Source organism: Plecotus auritus (assembly GCF_963455305.1).
Source record: "Plecotus auritus genome assembly, chromosome: 2".
NCBI lineage: Eukaryota > Metazoa > Chordata > Mammalia > Chiroptera > Vespertilionidae > Plecotus > Plecotus auritus.
In genome coordinates, this window is record NC_137771.1 from 37,039,891 (window position 1) to 37,062,228 (window position 22,338).

The following is a 22,338-nucleotide window of genomic DNA, read 5'->3' on the forward strand; positions in this document are numbered from 1 at the left end:
AGTCTACTGTGTCTGATGTTAATATAGCCATTCCAGATTCTATTTCTTTATTAGTGTTAAAATGATCTATTATTTTCCATCATTTTACTTTTAATCTATTTATGTCTTTTTGTTTGAACTGCATTTCTTATAGGTAGCATATAGTTGGATCTTGCTTTGTTATCCAATCTCACAATCTCTGCTTTTTTAATTATAGTGTTTAGACTGCTTACATTTAACATGATTGTTGATATGGTTAAGTTTAAATCTGTCATTTGACTGTTTTCTGTTTGTCCATCTGTTCTTTGTTACTTTTTTCTCTTTTACTGCCTATTTTTCAGTATTTTGGAATATTTAAAAATATTTTTTGCTTTCCCTTTTGTCTCTTTGGTTGATTTATTAGCTATAATTACTGTGTTACAGTAGTTTCCCCTTATCTGTGGTTTCACTTTCTGCAGTTTCAGTTACCTGTGGTCAACCATGGTCCAAAAATAATAAAAGGAAAACTCCAGAAATAAACAATTCATAATTTTTAAATTGTGTGACATATGAGTAGTGTGATGGAATATCACACCGTCTCACTCCATTTCACTCAGGATGTGAATCACTCCTTTGTCTAGTGTATCCACAGTTTACTCTACCTATCCACTAGTCATTGAGTAGCTGTCTAGATCATCAGATTGACTGTTGCAATATCGGAGTGCTTGTATTTAAGTAATTCTTAATAAAGACCCCAACACACAAGAGCAGTGATGTTGGCAATTCTGATATGCCAAAGAAAAACCATAAGTGCTTCCTTTAAGTGAAAAGGTGAATGTTGTAAATTTAATGAGGAAATATATATATATATATATATATATATATATATATATATATACATATATGTGTATATATATATATATATATATATATACACACACACACACACACACACACACACACACACACACACACACTAGAGGCCCAGTGCACAAAATTCATGCACATTAAAAGGGGGTTAGTTAGAGGAAATATTTTAATATTGCTATTTGCCCTTTCTCTATAATAGAAGTGTCAGAGATGAAAGAAAATTAGTAAAATGTATATGAAAATTGTCCTCCTGTCAGAGTTTGGGGCACACCACGGGACCCAGAGTCAAGTCCCCATCCACCCACGGTGCCTCAAAATTGTGCGAGACCCAGACCCAGCCGGCCCCACCCCCATTGGGTGAGATCCAGACCCAGCCAGCCCCACCTCCATCAAGCCCTGCTGGACAGGGGGCTCAGCCTCAGGTCCCCTGGCCCGGCGCAAGGTTGGGGGCCACAGCCTCAGGTCCCCCGTCAAGCCCTGCCAGGTGGAGGGTGCAGCCTCAGGTCCCCTGGTGCCGGGGTGGGGGGTGCAGCCTGAGGCCCCCAGCCCAGGGTGGGGGTGCAGCCTGAGATCCCCCAGCCCAGCACCGGGGTGGGGGGTGCACCTTGAGGTCCCCCATCAAACCCCGCTGGGCGGGGGGCGCAGCCTCAGGTCCCCTGGCCTTGTGCCAGGGTCAGGGGCATGGCCTGAGGTCCCCTGGCCTGACACAGGGGCGGAGGCATGGCCTGAGGTCCCCTGTCAAGCCCCACCGCAGCCCAGGTCCCAGCCCCAGCCCAGCACCACGCAGCCTCAGGTCCCTGCTGATTGCTCCTAAAAGCTCATTACGGGAATTCAGCCTGCGCTGTGGGCGCAGCCATCTTGTGTCATGGAAACCCCGCCTCCGCTGTGGGTTTGAACTGCATTTCTTATAGGTAGCATATAGTTGGATCTTGCTTTGTTATCCAATCTCACAATCTCTGCTTTTTTAATTATAGTGTTTAGACTGCTTACATTTAACATGATTGTTGATATGGTTAAGTTTAAATCTGTCATTTGACTGTTTATTAGATAAGCTATATACTAGAGGCCTGGTGCACGAAATTCATGCATGGGAGGGGGGTAGGTGTCCCTCAGCCTGGCCTGCACCCTCTCCAATCTGGGACCCCTTGGGGGATGTCCAACTAACTGCTGGTTTAGGAGCCGGCAGTCAGACATCCCCCTCACAATCCGGACCACTGGCTCCTAACTGCTCACCTGCCTGCCAGCCTGATCACCCCCTAACCGCTCCCCTGCCAGCCTGATTGACATCTAACTGCTCCCCTGCTAGCCTGATTGCTCCCAATTGCCCTCCCCTGCCAACCTGATTGCCCACAACTGCCCTCCCCTGCTGGTCTGATCACCCACAACTGCCCTCCCCTGCCGGCCTGATCGCCCACCTCCTCTGCTGGGACCCGCCTTCTTCGAGCAAGGCAGCAGAGACGTCAGGACCAGCCTCCTCTGCTGTGCACCAAGCTGTGGGACCCCCAGGCCTCACCGCACAGAGTGGCCACCAAGCCCCGCCTCTGCTGTGTGCACAGCCATCTTGTGATGGCCATCTTGTGACGGCCCTCTTGTGATGGCCATCTTGTGATGGCCATCTTGTGATGACGTGAGGGTGTGACGCCACCTAGGCTATTATTAGTATAAATATATATAGAGGCTACTAAGATGTACATTAGAATGAATCTTCTATTCAAGAAGTTCCCTAGTGTATAAATTAAACTTCATCATAGTTATGATATATAGAGAAAACATATTATATATAGATTTTGGTACTCTCTGAAGTTTCATTCATCCACTGGAGACACTGCTGTATTTTTGTGATTTATTTAGGTTTTTACATCTTTAGCTATCACTGGCTGACTTCAAGTGACATTACACTGCTTCCTATCTATATATATAAAAGCCAAGCATCTGGAACAACAGAATGACCGGAATGACTGGAACGATTGGAACAACTGGTCGCTATGACATGCACTGTGGCAGCCAACCAGCCCGATCAGGGCCCTGATCAGCCCTTCCAACCTCCTGCAGCCCCTCCACTTGCGGCTGGCCCGGCCCCCAATCGACTCCTCCCACCCCGATCAGGGGTGAGGCCGGCCAACTGCCCATGGCCCCTCCCCCAAGCCATCCCTGCCCCCAATCGCCCCCCTCTGGGGGAGGGGACTGCTGGAGGTTGGTTGGCCTCCCTCCCCCCACCAGCCCGGCCCTGATCAGGCCTTGGTTGGGGGCGGGGCTGGCGGCCAACCTCTCACAGCCCCTCCCACCAGCCCGTCCAGCCCTGATCAGCCCCCATTGGGCTGGACCCTACCCATGCATGAATTCATGCACCAGGCCTCTAGTATCATATAAGAACCCAGTAAATAGCATATTTCCATTTCTGCCCTTCAGCCTTTGCACTGTTGCTGTCATACATTTTACTTTTTCATTTCTCATAAACTTCATGCATTGTTATTTTGTTTTAACAGTGGATTGTCTTTTAAAGTTATTCAAATAATAAGAAATATCCTGAAATATTTATTCACATGACTATCATTTCTAGTGATCTTAATTTCATGATTGTAGATATAAATATCCATTTGTTATTAATTTTCTTCTACCTGGAGGACTTCCTTTAACATTTTTTCGAGTATGAGTCTGCTAATAATGAACTCTTTTAGCTTTTTATGCCTGAAAACCCTTAATTTTACCATAGTTTAGAAAAGATTTTTTTTTGTAGGAAAGATTCTAGCTCAAGAATTATAGCTAGAAAGTTGTTTTTTATTGTTGTTGTTAACCCTCACCTGTGGGTATTTTTCCATTCACTTTATATAGATGGGGAGAAGGAAGTAGGGAGGGGGAAGAGGTAGGAAAAAAAAACATGGATGTGAGAGAGACCCATCGATTGGTTGCCTCCTGCACACACCTCAACTGGGGGAACCCAGGTACATGCCCCCGCCTTCAATTTGCAGAGCAATGCTCTAACCACTGAGAAACAGTGTTTCTGTCCAGGGCAGAATTTTTTTCTTTCAGTAGTTCAAAAATATGGATTCATCATCTTCTCATTTACATTGTTTCCAAGGAGAAAGCTGTTTTCATCCTTATCTTTGTTTCTCTGTACATAATGTTTTTCCCCCCAATATGGCTGCTTTCAAATTTTTCTCTTTATCACTGGCTTTAAATATTTTGATTATGATATGCCTGGGTGTAGTTTTATTTATGATTCTTTTACTTGAAGGTTCATTGAGTTTATTGGATTAACAGGTTTATAGTTTTCATTGAATTCGGAAAATTTTCATTAATTATTTCTTTAGATATTGTTTTCATTAATTTCTTTTGTTTCAGGGATTCCAAGTCCAGTGATACTAGGATTATTAAAGTTTTCCTACAGTTCACTGATGCTTTGTTAATTGTACATGGATGGGTGTCTTTTTTTTCTACGTGTTTCTTTTGGATAGTTTTTATTGCTATATCTTCAAACTCATCAGTCTTTTCATCTCCAGTGTCTAATTTGTCATTATTCCAATACAATGCATGTTTTAATCTCAGATATTGTAGTTTTATGTATAGAAGTTCAGTTTGGGTCTTTTTTATATCTTTCACATCCTCTTCTTAACTTTTGGAACACATAGAATACAGTTATAATTATTGAATGTCTTTTTCTGATAATGCTAACATCTGTATCAGTTCTAGGTTCATTTTGATGTGACTTTTCTCCTCACTGTGAAATATATTTTCCTGCTTCTTTGCATGTCTGGTATTTTTCTATTAGATGAAAGACATTTATTACATGGCAGAATTTCACCCCGTTGGGTTATAGACATTTCTGTATTCCTATAAATGTTCTTAAACTTTCTCCTGAGATGCAGTTAAGTTACTTGGAACTAGTTTGGTCTTTTCAGGTCTTGCTTTAAAATCCATTAGTGGGACCAGATCAGTTTTTGGTCTAAGGCTAATTATTTCCCACAGCTGAGGCAAGTCCCTTCTGAGTATTCTATTCAACGAATTTGGTTCTGCTTGCTTCTATTCTCTGTGAATTATGAGGTTTTCCAGTTTAGCTGGTGGGAATAGAAACTGTTCCTAGCCCTTGTGAGTTATCGGGCACTGTTCTCTCTCATCCTCTCAAATGATGCTTTCCCTGTTTGTTTTCTCACACACATATGCTGACAACTACTCTGCTGAATACTCAGGGGGACCCCTGACAGATCTCCAGAGTATTCTCTCCCTCCAGCTCTGCACTCTCCACCACTTCTCTGACCTGAAAACTCTAGCCACCTTAGTCTGTGTGGACTCTCGGCTCTGTCATCTTAACTCAGAAGGTTTGCCTGGACTCTACATGGGTTTCCCTTCCTGTGCTGAGTCCTGGAAACTCTGAGGGTGTGAGCGGGAGCAATCCTAGGCTCACCACATTAGTTTCCCATCTCATAGTAATCGCTGTTCTTCATTGCCGGATGCCCAATGTCTTGAAAATCATTGTTTCATATATTTCATCTGGGTATTTGGTTGTTTCAGGTGGGAGGATAAATTCAATTATGTTATTCTATTTCAGCCAGAAGTTGACTTTCTCCCAAATTCTTTATTATGGCATTACAAGCCCCTCCAGATGTGAACTCCATTTACCTCTGTATCCTCATCTTCCTCTGCTCCCATGTGCTCAATGTCCACCATGAAATACTGCAGACACCATGTAGTGGCACATTTCTAAGTGTCCGCTGCCCATAAGGCCTTCCCCATTTCCTAGCTCCTTCTGAGTAACTCCTACTCCCTGCTCCAGACACCGTTCAGGCATTAGATATTCCTACTTGTTTCATTCTCCAACCTAGTTATGAGCTTTGCATCTATCAGAATTCTTTCTGCAAATTGTAGAAAATGTTAGTTTAAGCAGTGCTAAACATTTTTTTTTCACTTCAAATATTTTCAGAACCTAATGTGCATTGTGAGTCTCCAAGAGGGAATATGATAGGCAGACAAGAAAACAGGCTCAAAGTGATTTTATTTTTTTAAGTAAGAAAAAACATTCTAGCCAAGGCCCTGTTATGCAGTGGATAGACTGCAGTATGCCAGTGAGCTTCCCTCTTCAGGTCTCTGTGGGAGCACAGAGCCCAGTGTGGAAGAAAGAGAGCTACATCCCTAGACCTGGGCCTGCCTATAATTTATTGTGTGACCTTGGTTGGGCAAGTTGCTGTTCCACTCTAAACCTTAGTTTCCACATCTTAAAAATAGTGGTTGAGGCCAGAATTGATGAGGTTATACTTGATTCTCAACCTTCTAATCATCGACTGCCCTTTCTTTGGTGAATTCCTATAGCCTCCCAAATTCATTTTGTCCATTACTATGCTGTTGTATGTCTCTCCTAAATGACCAAGTATAAGAGTCTTGCTCTGAGAATATCTGCTCTTGTTCCTCTTGGCTTGCACACAACAGAGTCCTAGTAAATACTTCAAGTCCTTCTTTGCTATGTTCTCTGGTTCTATAACTAGTCCTAGATCAAAACCATGGGGACCTTTCTAGATTTCTTCTTTTCTCATTCACCATAAATATAGTTAATGAATTTGGTTCTGCTTGCTTCTATCCTCTATATATCTCTTCAATAAATCCCCTTATTTGCTTTATTACTATTTATTATTATTACTCCTCTTATTATAGTTGAAATAATAAAAACTGGGGACAAGAGATTAATTACTTTTTCCAGGGACTCACAACTAGTAAGCGGCTGAACCATGACCAGAACCTAAGTTCTAATATACTTGCTTTCTTAATTGCTTGTTGATGGAATGAGTAAATGGATTTATGAAATTAACTAGAATTTCCTACATTTCAACTATGTATTTACTTGACAGAAACTGAAAGTAAGTTTTTTCCATAATTTTGCTTTGTTCAGCTGCACAATAATCTTGTTTAACTCTGACAAATGAACAAGGCCCAGATGTCCCCTGTGGGGTGCCTGAGCTGTCAGTGAGCTCTCACCGCTATCTCCGCCTGCTGGGTAGCCCCCCTAGAACCTCCTTGTCCTTGTTTCCCTTTGAATTTCTATAAACCTGAAAGCAGCTGCCAAGTCAGAGCCTAACAGGACAGACCGTTCTCAACCTCTTCTCCTCAGCCCTCTAGGAGGTTGAAATTTGCACCATTTTTTACCCATAATTGGGACAATTTATCTAGATGACAACACAAGTGCTATTGTAGTTTTTAAAAAAGCATTAGAATGTACTGGGCTTCCATGTGAATCTGAAGAAAAGAAAGAGAGTTGAAATTTGTCAGTACATTGGAAGCAATTTCAGTCTCAGGGATGCCATTTTTGATGAGTAACTTGATTCCAAATCAATAATGTCTGCACAACTGATCATGCTTATCTATTTTTTTAAAGCCAGAAAAACAAATTCATGTTTTTTTACTCTGTCACTCCTCTTAAAGCCCTGTTCTAATACCTTATCCAGGCCCTCAGCCCTGTCATTTGGCACCTACCCATCTCTTCCATCTTATTCCTTACTGTGTCCCCCCTTAGATTTTACCTTCTAGTCATAGTGAACCACTTGTCAGGTCCAGAACATACCTTTCTACCTTCTCAATATGTTGTTTTCTCTACCTAGAAGGTCCTTTACCACTTTCTTATTTACCTCGTGAACTCTTGGCCATGCTTCAAAATCTCAATCAGTTGTCAGCTATCCTTTAGAGTCTTCTTTGACTCCTATGCACACCCCACAATAAAGTTATCCACTCTTCTGTATACACACACATTTATTATTGCATCTATCACACTGTTTTCTATTTGTTTGACTTCATTTGTGCCTCTTCATGTATTCTTAGAAAGGACTACACTCAGTGTTTGATACATGTTTGGAGTTCAGGAGATCTTTGTAGCTGTAGTCTGACCCAAACTCGTATTGATAGAGCTCTTTGCATTTCAGACTAGAAAGGGCTTTGGAGGATGTTCAAAGGCTCTGCTTCATTTACTACTGAGAAATCTAAAGCCCAGAGAAGGCAATAATTTGGCCAATATTACACTGTACAATTTGATGGCATTTTGCCCACTGTTGGGTAAATCCTTACCTTTGCCAAACTGGGAATTCAACATTCCTTTTTGCAAGAGTTTTTACTGTTTTCATATCCTGTTCTAACAGGGAAGTTAGGAGCATGAACCTTACAGCTAGATGTCCTCAGTTTGAATTCCAGGTACACCAGTCACTATTGATAAACTGGAACATAATACATACATTTCTTTTCCTCACTTTTCTCCCATAGGCAATGAGGATAATGATAGTGTTATTGTGAAGAATAAATGAGTTACGCCCATAAGGTCCTTAGAACAAGGAGTAGCTCATAGAATTTACTCATTAAGTGCTCCCTAAATTGTACAGAAATAAGGAGAGGAAGGAGTCAGGCTTAACTCAGATTGCTCATTAAAAAAAAAAAGATTAGGAAGCATCAGAAGAAAACTAGGACCCAGGTCACATAGCATGTTGCACAGATATTCTGATTAGATCCATGGATGAAGGAAATAAAACCAAACCAAAGGACCAGGAGTGGGTTTATTTACATTTTGTCCTTGAACACTCATAGCACTGGTAATAAAATAGGACCAATGTGTGTGCACAACCAGGGGTCAGATTTCATCTCTGACTTCAGATAATCTTTCCAATATTCAGAGCTGCCTAAATATGAAACAGGCTGCCTAGGAAGGCAGTGAGACCCTGTCACTCTGCATTCAAATAGAATTTCAGCAGGTACTTGGGGGCTTAAATACAATAGCGGATTCAAGCGTTGAGTGGATAGTTGAAACATAGATTTTAAGATCACTTAGAACTGTGTCAATACATTTAAAGATCTTTTAAAACATTGTTTTAAAGCTTTGAGGTTCTGTGTTTCCTTAAATCTATGAGTCTGATTCCACTGGATTACCTGTTAATCCAATAGATTATGTTTGGCAATAATCTGGTTACCCATTTTACCTAACAATAGACAAACATGTAAATTGACTGTACCTTCGCTACACCCACAGACAATCAGGAGTGAATATGCAAATTAACCCAACAAAGATGGAAAGTTCATTTGCATATGCAGGCGTGGAGCAATGGGCCGGGCAGGACGCCTGCTATGAGGGGGAGGGAGGGGGGTAGAGGGAGCTACAGGGGCGGTGCTCTGGCTGGGAGCGAGGACTTGGTGGCTCCCAGGCGGCTGGGCCAGGAGTGAAGCCAGGGGAAGGAAGGCCTATTCTTGCACGAATATCGTGCAATGGGCCTCTAGTTTTATAATATCTTTAGAACCTATTGGGAATTTTTCTATACTGAGCATGTAAAAATTTCCAATAGGTTCTAAAGATATTATAAAAATGATTTCTGGGGGAGGCACCAATTCATGACCTTTACTAAATGCTGTCATAGGTTCTCTCCATATTTTTTACTCCAGTAGCCATTAAGTTGAACATAATTAGATGAAAACAATAGCTAAAGCAAAAAAGCAGCATCTCAGCATTTTGCAAGGAATGGATGTGGCTGAAGAGAAGCAGCTGCACTTCTACTTAGAAGCAACCTGGGGACGGTTCCGACAGTGCTGAGTTTGGCCTTGTGGAAGGAATGGGAAAAATATTTGATATAGTATTTTTATCATCTTTGTAACTTACAATGTAAAATACCACAGTTATATATTTCAGAGATAACTATGAATTGTACACAACTGTATACAAAATTTATTGATTAGAACTTTGTTGAATAGAAAATTGAAAAGTATAATAAACAACCTTTGTAAGTTTAATTTGAATGTTTGTGACCAATCCTAATATATAAAAACCCTGGGTCGTAACATCCGGTAACGACTGAGTCTCGACTAATGGGAAGTCAGTCCTGCAGTCAGTGCTGGGTTGCTTCTGCTGCAGGCATGGTGCCCCAAAACTGACTGCTGAGGGTGCTGCAAATCAGGGCCAGAGAGTGGACTGAAGAGAGAAGCAGGGACTGATCAGTTGCCTCTGTGGCAGCTTGATTTAGAATATTTTCATTAGAAAGTTCCCTTGTGGCTCTTCCCATTCACTCTCCACCCCTCATAGGCATCCACTCTTGATTCTATCACAATAGGTTAGATTTGCCTGTTCCTGAACTTCATATAAATGAAGTTATATAGTATGAACTCTTTTGTACCTGATTTCTTTCATTAAAATCCAGCTTCTATGACTGACTTTTCATAAGACATATAATCTTTCTAAGCTTCAGTTTCCTTGTCTATAAAATGGGAATAATGCTGCCTCCCTCTTAGGGTGGATATAAATCTATTAGCAGTGTGCCTGAAACATAGAAAGTGCTCAGTACAGGCAGCTATAATCTTAGAATCCCTGTGCTCTTGTTACTCTAGAGATTGCTACAGGCAGTTCTTTTCTTTTTCAGATGAAGGCCCAAGGCTCCTCTTTTGGCAGCAGCACCCAAGGCCTCCTGAGTCCCTGCACTTGCTTCTACTGCTCCGCGTGTACTTCCCAGAAAGGCCTTGTTTGGCTGCTCCAAATACTAGTAGTATGCGGCTGAGAAGTGCTTTCTTTCTAAGGACTGTCAAAATATCCTCCTGATGAGAACCTAAATAAATAGTTTTCTGAAACCTTTCAGATTTTTTAATAAGTCAAAATACACTTTTCTGACAGCATAATTGCTTTTCATAGTGGGGCCTTAAATTTGCACTATAAAAGAATAATGCAACAGTAGATCATTTGTGAAAACTTAATGAAAACGGAGTTAGGGAACCTCAGAGTCGCTAGACCTTGAAATTCACTTTCAGAAACTAATTTGCAGTAAATGCATGAGAAACATATTTAGACATGATAAACTTCCAGGCTGGTGCTGGGCAGGTGTGCAGGTTTATCTTGATTAACTCCTTTGTTTTAATTAATGCCAAAGAGCAGAGTGTGGGGATCCAGCTCCATCAGCAGGAGCCATTTAGAAAGGAGCCACCAGGTGTTTGGGTGTTCTGGATCAACTCGGCAGGACTGTCTGCTGGGGAGGTTGGCAAAGCTTCCAATGCACCATACTTGCTTCTCTCCTTTCTGGTGCTGACCTCATTGATAATAGCAATTAAGTCTACTTAATCGGAGGTAGGTCATGACATTGGTTAAGTATAGGCTATGGAGTCAGACTACCTGGATCAAATCCCAACTCTATCACTGTCAAGTTGTCTGATTTTAGGCAAGTATGTTAATCTTTCCATGCCTCCGTTTCCCTATCTGTAATATGGCAATAACAATAATTCTCAAAGAGTTGTGTTGAAAATTAAGTGGATTAATACAAGTAATAGTCTTAGGATCTACCTGGCACATAGTGACTGTTCAATGAGTATTAGCTATTGTTACTTTACCACCATATTAATGCAGAAATGAGCAAAGAGCCTTCCATATCTTTCTGTTGAACCATGATGACAATCCTATGAGGTAGATATTATTATTCTCATTTTAGAAATGAGAAACTGAGATTCAGAAGGGGTAAGTTTTAATGCACTGATGTAATGGAACAGAAGCAAACGGACCTGTGACTTTGGTCTGACTTGAGAGCTGTCTAAAGTTCAGTACATAAATGTCTGTATAAGCCACTTTAAGGAAGACCTGTAATTTTTGAAATTTTGTTGTCTGTATTGAGACTTAGCAGCCATTTGTTCCTATAATAGTCAAATCACCACTCTCCTAAACACCTACATGTCCCAAGGTCATTTCTGTTTTCTTCCATTCTTATAGCCACCAACCTTTGAAAGCTCATAACAGTAACAGGAGGAGAAAGGAGGTTGCCATTTTCTGGTCTTGAAGCCTCAGAGCCTGTTGTTGAATGTTGAGAATGTTTCATAGTTGTCTATAAAGTCAGATTTGAGAGGAATGAAGTAGCCAATTAAAAGACAGGAAGAATTGGGGACTAGCCTTTGAGGAAGGAGGCAACAAGGAGTATTTCAGACAGAGCAAGGGCATTGGGGAAGCATGCCAGGCAAAGAAGCAGCGTGAGCAAAAGCCCAGAGGGCTGCACTAGGGATAAGGAGTGTCCGCTGTGCGATATGGCGTTAGCCAGTGTGAGCCATTGCCTCATGCAGTCCAAACATATGGGAAGTTCCTACTTTGGAGAATGAGGGAGTTTGAAAATAATTGGAGAAAACTCTGAAGGAAGGGAGGGAAAGAAAGAGGGAGGGAGCGACCACAAGTTGGAGTAAGTATTTATTTTATTTTATGCTTCAAGATTCTATATTTTCTGGAAAACCAACAAGACACATGTTTGAATTTAGCATTTTAAATTGCAAAGTTAAGTACATGTTATTTTGGATTCTGAGTCCAAACATTTGGTTGGTATTTTCCACACATCTTCTCTGCTCCAATTGGAGCACATCAAAGTCCTGGTTTTTCTTGATGCTGGGCAGACTTTCGGCTGAATGCCGTCTGCCTTAAAAGGCCACCAGGAAGACGCTATTGCAGGCTTATGAAATTGACTTGGGGAGGAGGTGGTATAAAATTTGGAGATGCCAAAGAAAAGAGGCAGGATGCCTGAGGCCAAGGTCCCTCTCTGCCAGAGACCCACCGTGTGGCTGTGGACAGGTTCTTCCCTTCTAGGTCTGTTTCTCTGTTTGTAGAAGGAACAGTCTGGGCATTTGAGGAGTTAGGTAAAATGGGGAAGGGACAGTTAAATAATGATAATCAAAATACGTCTTGATTCCAACATTCAACATCTTTTCTATTATTACTACTCTAGTTTAAGCCCTGATCATTTTGTCTATGAAGATTCTCCTCTTCTGCCCTAGCCAATGTTTCTCAGTGGTGAGAGCATCGACCCACACACCCTGGAGTCTGTGTTCAATCCCGGTCTAGGGCATGTACCTAGGTGGCAGGCTCAATCCCCAGTCCTGGTCAGGGTGCGTGCGGGAGGCAACCAATTGATGTGTCTCTGTCTTATCGATGTTCCTCTCTCTCTCTCTTTCTGTATCTACCCTCCACACCCTCCCTTCTATTCTCTCTAAAAATCAATGGAGAAATATCTTTGGTTGAGGATTTACAAAACAAACAACCAAAAAAAAAAGATTCTCCTCTCTTGACAGATCCATCCTTCATTTATATCTCCCCTGAAGTGTATGCTCCATTGAGCAGCCAGATTACTCCTTTTAAAATGAGAGTCAGATAAGTTCATGTCTATGTTTGCAACCTTTGAGTTTTTTACCATTCACCTAAAATAAATCCAAGACCTTTACTATGGCATAGAGGCCTCATATGATCTGGCCCCTGAAATTGTTCTCTTAGTGTGTTGCCTACTGTTCTTCTTCCTCTCTCTGCTTCAGCACCTTAACCTTCTTGCTACTCCTTGGACCTGTAGGAACATTTCCTCCTTAGGGTTGTTATGTTCCATGTGACAGAGTGATTTCTGACCCAGATTGTCACGTTTTACTTTCTCTATTTAGTTCTATCAAAGAATAAAACAAAGACCCAAAACACACACACACACACACTAAAAAACAAACAAACAAAAGCACAACAAAGCGTAGTCAACTGACTTGCCTAGAAAGGAATACGTGCTGGGGAAGAAAGTCTCCCTGGAGACTTTGAGGTCAGTGGCTGTGTGTTTCCCTGTCTATGACTCCAGAGCACATGGCCTAGCACTTTCCTGATCACAAGTAGTTTAATCACTGCCCTTAGGCCTTCCCCTTCAGCTGAGCTCCACTACTTTCTTTCTGTGCACATGTCATGCTATGTATCACATTCTTCCATTTGTACATCTTGTTCCTTCTTCTGCCCGCTTTGTCTTCCTACCCATTTCCTACTAGAAAATGCCCACCTGTACATGTGCATCACCACTCACCTAGAAAAAGGGCATCTCTTCTGGAAAGCATGCTGTCAGCTTCTCCATGGTACGTACTCTATTCTCTCTTGTGACCTCCGAATCTCAGTACCTGGCATACCCTCTGACGTGGTCCTTGTCATGCAGTCACACAGTGGTGGGTTGTTTGCTCGGCTGTCTACTCTACTAAATTAGGAACTCTTTGCCTTAAAAATAAGAAATTGTGTTATAATCAGTGTTGTATTTTTAATGCTTGGCACATTGTTAAACAATAAATATTTGTTGATTTGAGTTTTTCAGTAAATGTAAATGAATGAATGTTGAATGCAGTTGATGATGAAGGCGTTACAGGGGTGGGGGGCAGGTGACAGAGATAGTAAGTACTCACAGGTCTTGGTGCATTCCCATCTACAGACGTATGAGAGAAACAGGAGAGCAGGGAAGAATGCTTTGCCCTGTGAAATCGATAAAGGGAATTAAAGGCTGTGAAGTATAAGGAAACAGTGAATTTTGAACAGTGCTCAGCAAGTTTTCTACCATTGCATTCCACTTATTAGAAAGCTCTTCTAAAGAAGGTGTGTGTGTGTGTGTTTTTCACAGTGCTAAATTCATTTAAAAAACAACATTTTTTTAAACCAAACATTACAACATGGCTCCCTTCTTAAGACTGGCTCTTTTGTTGGACTTGTAAAAGGAAGACTTGGGGTTCTGACATGAAGTGGTTCCTCCCCTTTACCCACCATGTGGCCTTAATTGGACCCAGTTATGATAAACAGAGCACGTGAGTCCTAGTTTTGCTAAATTTATTCTGCTTGGTGCATGGCAGGGTAATAAAATGCATGCTGTTGTGTAAGATGCCTTTAAACATTCAGCATCCAGGGATGAGTAATGATTACATCCCTCTTCTATTCCTAGCTGACTCCTGGTAGGAAAAAAAGTCTCTTTCAGCCTTTGCCCAATGTCACTTATTACTGCCATTATAAATTGAAAACATTTTTCTGCCATAAAATTCCCTGTGATGAATTATACCACAGGCATTAGAGTTTTTTCGTCGTTTTCTTCTTGATGAGCTGGCAAAATAAAGAGAATAAAACGGGTATATTCTTTTCTTTTGGAGAAATCCAATCTCCGTAAATGACCCCCTTAAGACTCTCAATGACTGTTTGTATGGATTCTGATCTTAAAAAATCACCCAACTTGGGGGCTCGGGTGTGTGTATTATCATGCAGTTAGTTTATTATTGAGCAATAGTCTATCTGAAAGTGATTTTGAGGATGACTTCATTAGCAGAACTACAGAAAGCTCCCCTTAAGTGATTTGAACAAGGAAATTGAAAGGGAATTTAGGACTTTTACTTAAAACAATGCTATTTTGGGCCCCTTTTCCAGTGCATCATGCCTTGTTACCTGAGCAGAGATATACCTGATTACCCACATTCTATCTTCTTTTTTAGTTAGTCCCACATTTGGAATAGAAGAAAGCTTGGGCTGATTTCTATTCTAAATACTAAGTGCCAGGAACAGTGTAAAGTGCTTCTTGCATCAAACCCTTATAACAATTCTATAAGAAAATATCATGGCACTATACAGCTGAGGGCATTGAGAGTCGGACATTTGAGTAACTTGTCTGAGATAACACAGCTAGTTAAAATGAAGCCAGAATTCCAACTCAAGTCTGTTTTTTCCCTAAAAGCTGTGTTCTCGCCTCCCAAATATGATACAATGAAATGAAGTGGGAGATTGCAACTAATAGAATAATTTTAATATCGTTGAGTTGTTATTCGTTTGTATACTAAGTCTGACATGACAGACTGAACATTTATAGGCTCTTCAAATGTGTTGAAGTAGGCAGATAGATGTAAGTTGCATTTACCCCCAGGCTCCCCAGTGGGCGAAACAGAAGGCCCTGCCAACACTGCTTCCTCCCAGACTGCCTCATCTTCACCCAGCACGGTGCGAACAGAGCGGTGCCCACTGCTGTGTGGGATGGTCTGTTTACATCTCTCCCGCCAGACTGAGAGCTCTGTGAGCGCAGCATCTTGTCTGATTCATTTCTATAGGTCTTCCTTGGGTGTATATTGGATGGTAGATGGGTAAGTGGCTGGAGAATTTGAGGTTGTGAGACAGGGACTTTGAGAACATCAGAATTTAAGGTATAGGTAAATTAAGGAAAATTAGGGAAGGAGACTAAAATAGAGCAGTCAGAAGAGGGGGAAGGAACCCAGAAGAAAAGAGTGTCAGTGAAGCAAGGGGTGCAAGGAGTTTAAGGAGGGGATGATGAAAAGTGCCAAACACCAAATAGTGTTGAATAAGATGGGGATTGAAAAGATGTAGCTTTGATGCTTGGCTTGGTCAGAACAATTTCAGGAAAAGTAGAAGTGGAACTCAGTTTAGGCTAAGGAACTGGGGAAGTGGAGGCAAAAATTACAGACAATTCTGTGAAGGAAAGATATTCTGTTCATTGGGAAGATGTAAAAGGGCAGAATTTTGAGGATTTCAAGTTGTGAGACTTGAAAAAATTTTCATAGAAAAAGCAAAGAGCAAGAGGAGAGGAGGAAAACATGAACTTTGACCCAGCTATGAAGACTCTGATTGGAACCCCAGAGTTTTGTACTTATATAGACTTCAAGCTACTAATGATGAGGAACCTGCCATTACCCATCGGAAGTGTGGTCTTAGCAGTTAGCCAGAGGCTTGTGTTTGTGCAGCCTACAGGAGACATCTAAGACTTCTGGGCATTTTCACAGAACCTCTTAGGAAGTATAATTATGATGCATATCCCTAAACTCCAACAAGGAAAAGAGTTCTCTTAAGACCAATAAAACAAGAAACATCGCTTGCTGTTAGCATTTTATACTGTGTATACCTGTCTCTATGACCAGCACAAGATTTGACAAAATTATCTTCAGATACATGAACAAATTTCTTTCTTTTGCACTGTCCACATAAAACAAAGGTAGGGGAGGGTGGGGGTAAAGGGGAGAGACCAACCAAAGTACTTATATGCATGAATATAAACCTAATCAATGGACACAGACAACGGGGGTAAGGGCATGAATGGGGGGATTGGGGAGTAATGGGGGAATAAGGACACATATGTAATACCACAATCAATAAAGAAATTAAAAAAAAAAACACAAACAAAATAAAGGCGAGTGTGTGTGTGTGTGTTTGCAATTTAATACTCCAGGAGAAAGGAGTGTCAGTGAAGCCAGGGGTGCAGGGAATTTAAGGAGATGGTGCAAAAGAAAGAAATTTGTTATATAACCTGAAATTCTCAGGAACTGAGTGATACTTTAATGAACCCCTAGAGCACCCTGGCCAGGGAGCTCAGTCGGTTAGAGGGTCATTCTGATATGCCAAGGTTGTGAGTTCAATTCCTGGTCAAACCACGTATAAGAATCAACCAATGAATGCATAAAAAAGTGGAACAACAAATTCTCCCTCTCTCTCTCTCTCTCAAGTTAATAGGTAAAAAAAATTTAAAAACTCCAGAAGCAGAAGTAGTCATGAATGAACAGACACCCAACAAATCTCTACAGGTAGGCACCATTGTGGTAAAACTTGTCCTTGCAGCCTCTCTCCCCTGGATTCCTCTGCTCCTTCCTGGGACAAAGCCACAACAAATAAACATGCTGCAGACATACTTTGTAATTACAGGCCTCTGAGTCCTTGATGTTTTCCCTTTCCTTGAAACAGTGCCCATCTTTTTAACATTTCAAACTCCTCCTCATCCCCCCAAGATCTAGTGTGTATAAAGCCTTCTCTGACCTCCACCTAAAGAATGGAGTTGCTTTAACTCCAACCCAATACTATGCTCGACTTTTTCTACATGTCCCCTGGACATTACGATGCTGAGTTTCCGCCTTTCTCAGGACAGAATACCTTTTTGTCTGTCTTTCATCTTCACTGTTTACATCTTGGAACCTGACAACATCAAAGCTGAAAGCTCTTAGAGATCATGACATTTCAGCTGGGGACATTGAGTCCCAATGAAGGAAAGCACCAGGCTGCTATCGGGAATGCAGAACTAGACTGGGGTTCTCAGGAAGAGACAGTTGGATATAGTGGGGAGACAGTGACTTCTGAGTTAAACCAGTCTGCATGCATTCAAACCTTGGCTCTACCATCAACACATTGTGTGAGGTTTTGTGTGGTTTTTTTTCCCTCCTTAAAACATCACTTGCCTTATCTGCTTTAAGTCTTTTTTTTTTTTTTAACTCTTATGGTTGTTGTGAGGGTCATATCAAACAAAATGCTTACTTTTGTCCTTGGCACATGATGGATGCTCTATGATTTTATGTGTGTATGTACAGATGTATATATGTATGTTTCTTACATGCTTATTTATTTTCATTTTGGAGAGGCAGTGTGATGTAGTGGAAAGAGTCACATAGTAATAACAAAGGTTTTTTTCAGTAGACAAATTTAGCTGGCTACTACTATATGAGCATAGATAAAAAGTTCTGGTGAAGTTTTGTGTGTGTGTGTGTGTGTGTGTGTGTGTGTGTGTGTGTGTGTGAAATGGAGGCCTTCGTATCTATTTGCAGGGGGAAAAATGTGATGAGCAAAGTTTTGCATAAAGTACCTGATGTCTGTGCATCTCTATATATTATGCATTCATAAAGAGTTCCTTTTAACATTGGCATTATTTCTACATCCATGATCTCATTTAATATTCTGCAGGATTCTAAGACTAGACAATATTATGCCTATTTGTTAAGAGGTGTAAGAGATTATGGACTGCAGCCACATTTTGAAAACTCTGAACCTCCCAGGGTCATTTGGGTATGACATTCAGAACTAGAGGGACCAAGAGTCAGGCACTGCTCAGAAATCATGACTGTGGGTGGGCCTCCCATCTGGGAGAACCAGGTGGCAGGACTGACCCAGGTATGGCAACAGGATCCATGGGTACTTAAGAGCTGGACCTACAACAATGGTCCCAGGTGTGAAGTCTTTCTTGTCTACCATTTCCCAGGTAGAACTGTCACACCCTTGTTTGTGTCCTACCTCACACATGCCCTGCTTCCATCCCAGGACCTGTGCTTTTCCTCTTCTTTCTTCTGCTCCAGTTCTCCCCGCGTTGATCAGGAGCTGCTGGGGCCTTTGTGATTCATATGTGGAGTCTTGTTCACTGGTGAACCCTCAGCACTTAAACATAATATTTGGTTGACTCACTATTACTTCACATGGAACCTGACACACAGTAAATACTCAGTGAGTTTTCAGTAAATGAATGAATGAATCCAATGAAACAATATATATGTAAGGATTGTGTAAACTGTAAAATGCTGTTTGAAGGAGATATTATCAACAGAGATCACTATGAAGTCAGCCAGTAAACTCCTTTGGACCTTAGTCTGTTTTCCAGGCCTCAGTAGTTAGACATTCAGGGTACAGAATGGCCACGTGGTATGCCACAGAGGCACAGTCCACGTCAGAAGGGACACCATGAGGTCATTTATTTCCCCTTTTCTGAAAAGCTCTGGTGAAGATCCCATCTTTCACACCACCTGAAACCCCTGTGGGAATTCCCCAGGAACATCATACAGAACACTGGCCCGCCGGGGAGCCATTAGCCGTGTGAGATGACAGGTCTGGAAAAAGTGACATGATTTGTACACATTCCCAGCTGTCATCGAAGCTGCTGCCTTAATGGATTAATTAGCTCTCTATGTTTGGGTGCTCGCGTTGGCGGCTGGGCTGCTCAGCTGATCATGGGCTCCTCTGAGTGTTCAAAGGGATAGATGATGATAATAATAAAAGTAAGAACAACTAATATTAAATGATATCCTACTCTGTGCCACATAGTGTTCCAAATACCTTAAATTGATTATTTTATTCTCACAATAGCTTATAATGTGCATATTATTATTATTATTATTATTATTGCTCACCTATAAGAAGAAATAATGGGAAAATCAAACCCACGATGCTTCACTTCACAGAGCCTATGAGCTGAATCAGTAATCTTATCCTAAATATAAAAATGAAGATATAGGCTCAGATTTTAAGTGGATTGCTCATAAGTGATTGAACTAATCTAAACATAAGTCTGCCCACCACAGTCTGGCCCCTCCTGTCCTGCCAGTAGCACAGAGACAAGCAGTCTGTGTGTGGGTCAGTAGGACAGCCTGGACAATCCAGGTCGTGTACAACGTCTGAGAGCAAGGCACCAAAAGACTGGGTGCTGGGGGAGGTCTTAGCTACAAGAACAAGGCAGAGTGTTGATTGCTCCTAATTGCTCTGGTCATGTGAAGAGAAACACAATGACCAGCAATGGGCTGACTTGGTATTGCTCCCCCTGAGTCAGGGAACCAGCTCTTTACATTCTGCATCCTCTCCCCACACCCAGCCCATTGCCTTTCCAATTCGTTAGGAAAACGAGTAGGGGAATGCACAATTGTGTGCATGTTCTTATTCTAGTGTTTAATTTCTGGTGATCTAAACAACTCTGTGAAATAAGTAGTATCATTACTCCCATTTTGAAGAAATTGACGAGAAACAATGTGCCCCAGAATCACACAGCTGCTAAGTATCTCAGTTGTGATTTTTAACCCAGGTCTATAGTACTTAGTAAAACTCAATAAACAGTTGTTGAATGAATAAATGAAGGATTGAGCTCACTAGCTCAGGGATCTTTCAAGTGCAGGTTGCTTTTTAGGGTGGATTAAGGCTATGGTTCTTTTCACTGGTGCACATTGGAATACTTAGACTTGCCTGCCTCCCCTCCATTGAATCAGAAGTTTTTCCAGGCATTGATATTTTTTTAATGCCCCAGATTATTCTCATGTGTAGCCAGGGTTGAAGATCACTGGTCTTGGAAGGACTGAGATTTCTCCCTGGTGGACCTGTGTGTACAGAGATTATAAGTGCTGTCAGCTGGCTCCTGCTCTGGCGAAGTGGGTTGTGGAGCAGGGATGCAGGCATGCCTGGCCCCTGGGCAAGCTTTGAGCCATTCTGACTGCTATTGCTCTGGCCTCTCTTTTCAACCTGGTGGGATTGCAGCCTCTTTGCCTGCATTGCCTCAGACTCGTGCAGCTGCCTAGGCCTGGACTTGGCAGCATGAGTTCCTTCCCTCTCACTGGTGGCAGCACCCTCCAGCATTTCCAGGAGCTTCTTGGGATGCCTTCCTTAGTTCTTCCGTCCTTAACCCTCCTGCACCCTCCGTCCTGGAATCCCCAGCCCTGAGCTCACTGCCACCCTATAGTCCACCTCTCCCAACAAAGCTCTCCCCTAGTCTTCTTTGCTCCCTCTCGGAGAGTATAACCATCTTTCTGTTTTTCTGCTTCTTAGTTTTTTGTGTGTGACAAAGAAAGATATTGTGAAAATCAATTGCTTGGGTCAAGGACAAAGTATTGATTCAGCTAACAGTGTTGATGCTCCAAGTGAGTCAGAAGGTGAGAGAGATAAAAATGACTGGCATTTCAGGAGCAGACTCTGGCACTTCTGTGATCTATGCTTGAGAAATTACTCCCAAGAATCTTCCCTCCTGTCCAATTTTGTGGCTTTTTGGGACTGCCAATTTACCACCAATTCCTATTATCCTGCCCCTCCTCTGTGCTACCACGCACATCCATATGCACATGCACGTGAACACACACACACACACACACACACACACACACACACACACACACACACACGTGAGAACACACACAAAAACAGGACTGGGATATCCCTAAGGGCAGACAGTTGTGAAGGATGTTGTTCTATCTCTGTCCATATTTATCAGATCGGGTTCTTGTTTAGAGCTGGTGTCAATGAGTGTAAGTTATGTCCTGCTGAACAGTAAAGCATCACCAACTATTTTTGTGGCTATTATTTTATGTAGGACCTTTAGCAGCCCTGGAAGAGAGTGTTCAGGAATTCATATCCACGTTGGATAGAGGAAGCAGCTGATGAGTTTGAGCCCAGAACTGCTGACTCTAGAGCAAACTGTACTCTATGGAAAAAGGGTTCCATGTCAACACTCCATCATGAGTAATAAAACCATCAACTTTCAACACAAATGACCACTCATGCCTTCTCTGATTGCCTCTTCCTTTGGCTTTAGGAAACTACTTTTACTTTATTCTCCTTCTAGATCACCTTTTACTGGTTTCTTTTCATTTCCTTGACCTCTAGACATTGAAGCACTCCAGTGTTTATATCTCTTCTCTCCTCAGTTAGTATTATATTCTTCATTCTTTCATCTATTCTCATGGCTTAAATTATTATTAAACTCCTTAGATTATGTCTCTACCCAGAACCCTTCCTTGAGCTCCTGAATCATGTATCCAATTGCTTACCTACTTGGCTTGAATATATTATAATCATATGAAGCACAGTTTGTCTTTTTTTTTAAATTTTTTTATTGATTAAGGTATTACATATGTGTCCTTATTCCCCCATTACCACCCACCTCCCATTAATGCCCTCAACCCCCTGTTGTCTGTGTCCATTGATTAGGCTTATATGCATGCATAAAAGTCCTTTGGTTGATCTCTCCCCCTTACCCCCACCCTCCCCTACTTTCCCTGAGGTTTGACATTCTGATTGATGTTTCTCTGTCTCTGGATCTATTTTTGTTCATCAGTTTATGTTGTTCATTATATTCCACAAATGAGTGAGATCATGTGATATTTATCTTTCTCTGCCTGGCTTGTCTCACTTAGCATAATGCTCTCCATCTCCATCCATGATGTTGCAAATGGTAAGAGCTCCTTCTTTTTTACTGCAGCGTAGTATTCCATTGTGTA

General features: G+C 41.7%; 1 protein-coding gene and 1 long non-coding RNA gene across 7 annotated transcripts in view; one reads left to right on the forward strand and one right to left on the reverse strand.

Moving 5' to 3' along the window:
• The window catches only part of AGBL4 (AGBL carboxypeptidase 4), a 1,107,854-nt gene that overhangs the window by 696,490 nt on the left and 389,026 nt on the right, over nt 1–22,338 (forward strand). The gene's annotated exons all lie outside the window — the stretch shown is intronic.
• Nucleotides 13,670–18,688, reverse strand: LOC308242606. The gene is made up of 3 exons (XR_013959981.1): nt 18,608–18,688; nt 13,984–14,050; nt 13,670–13,801 (listed from the first exon to the last, which is right to left on the reverse strand). It is a non-coding gene; the product is annotated as an uncharacterized lncRNA (long non-coding RNA).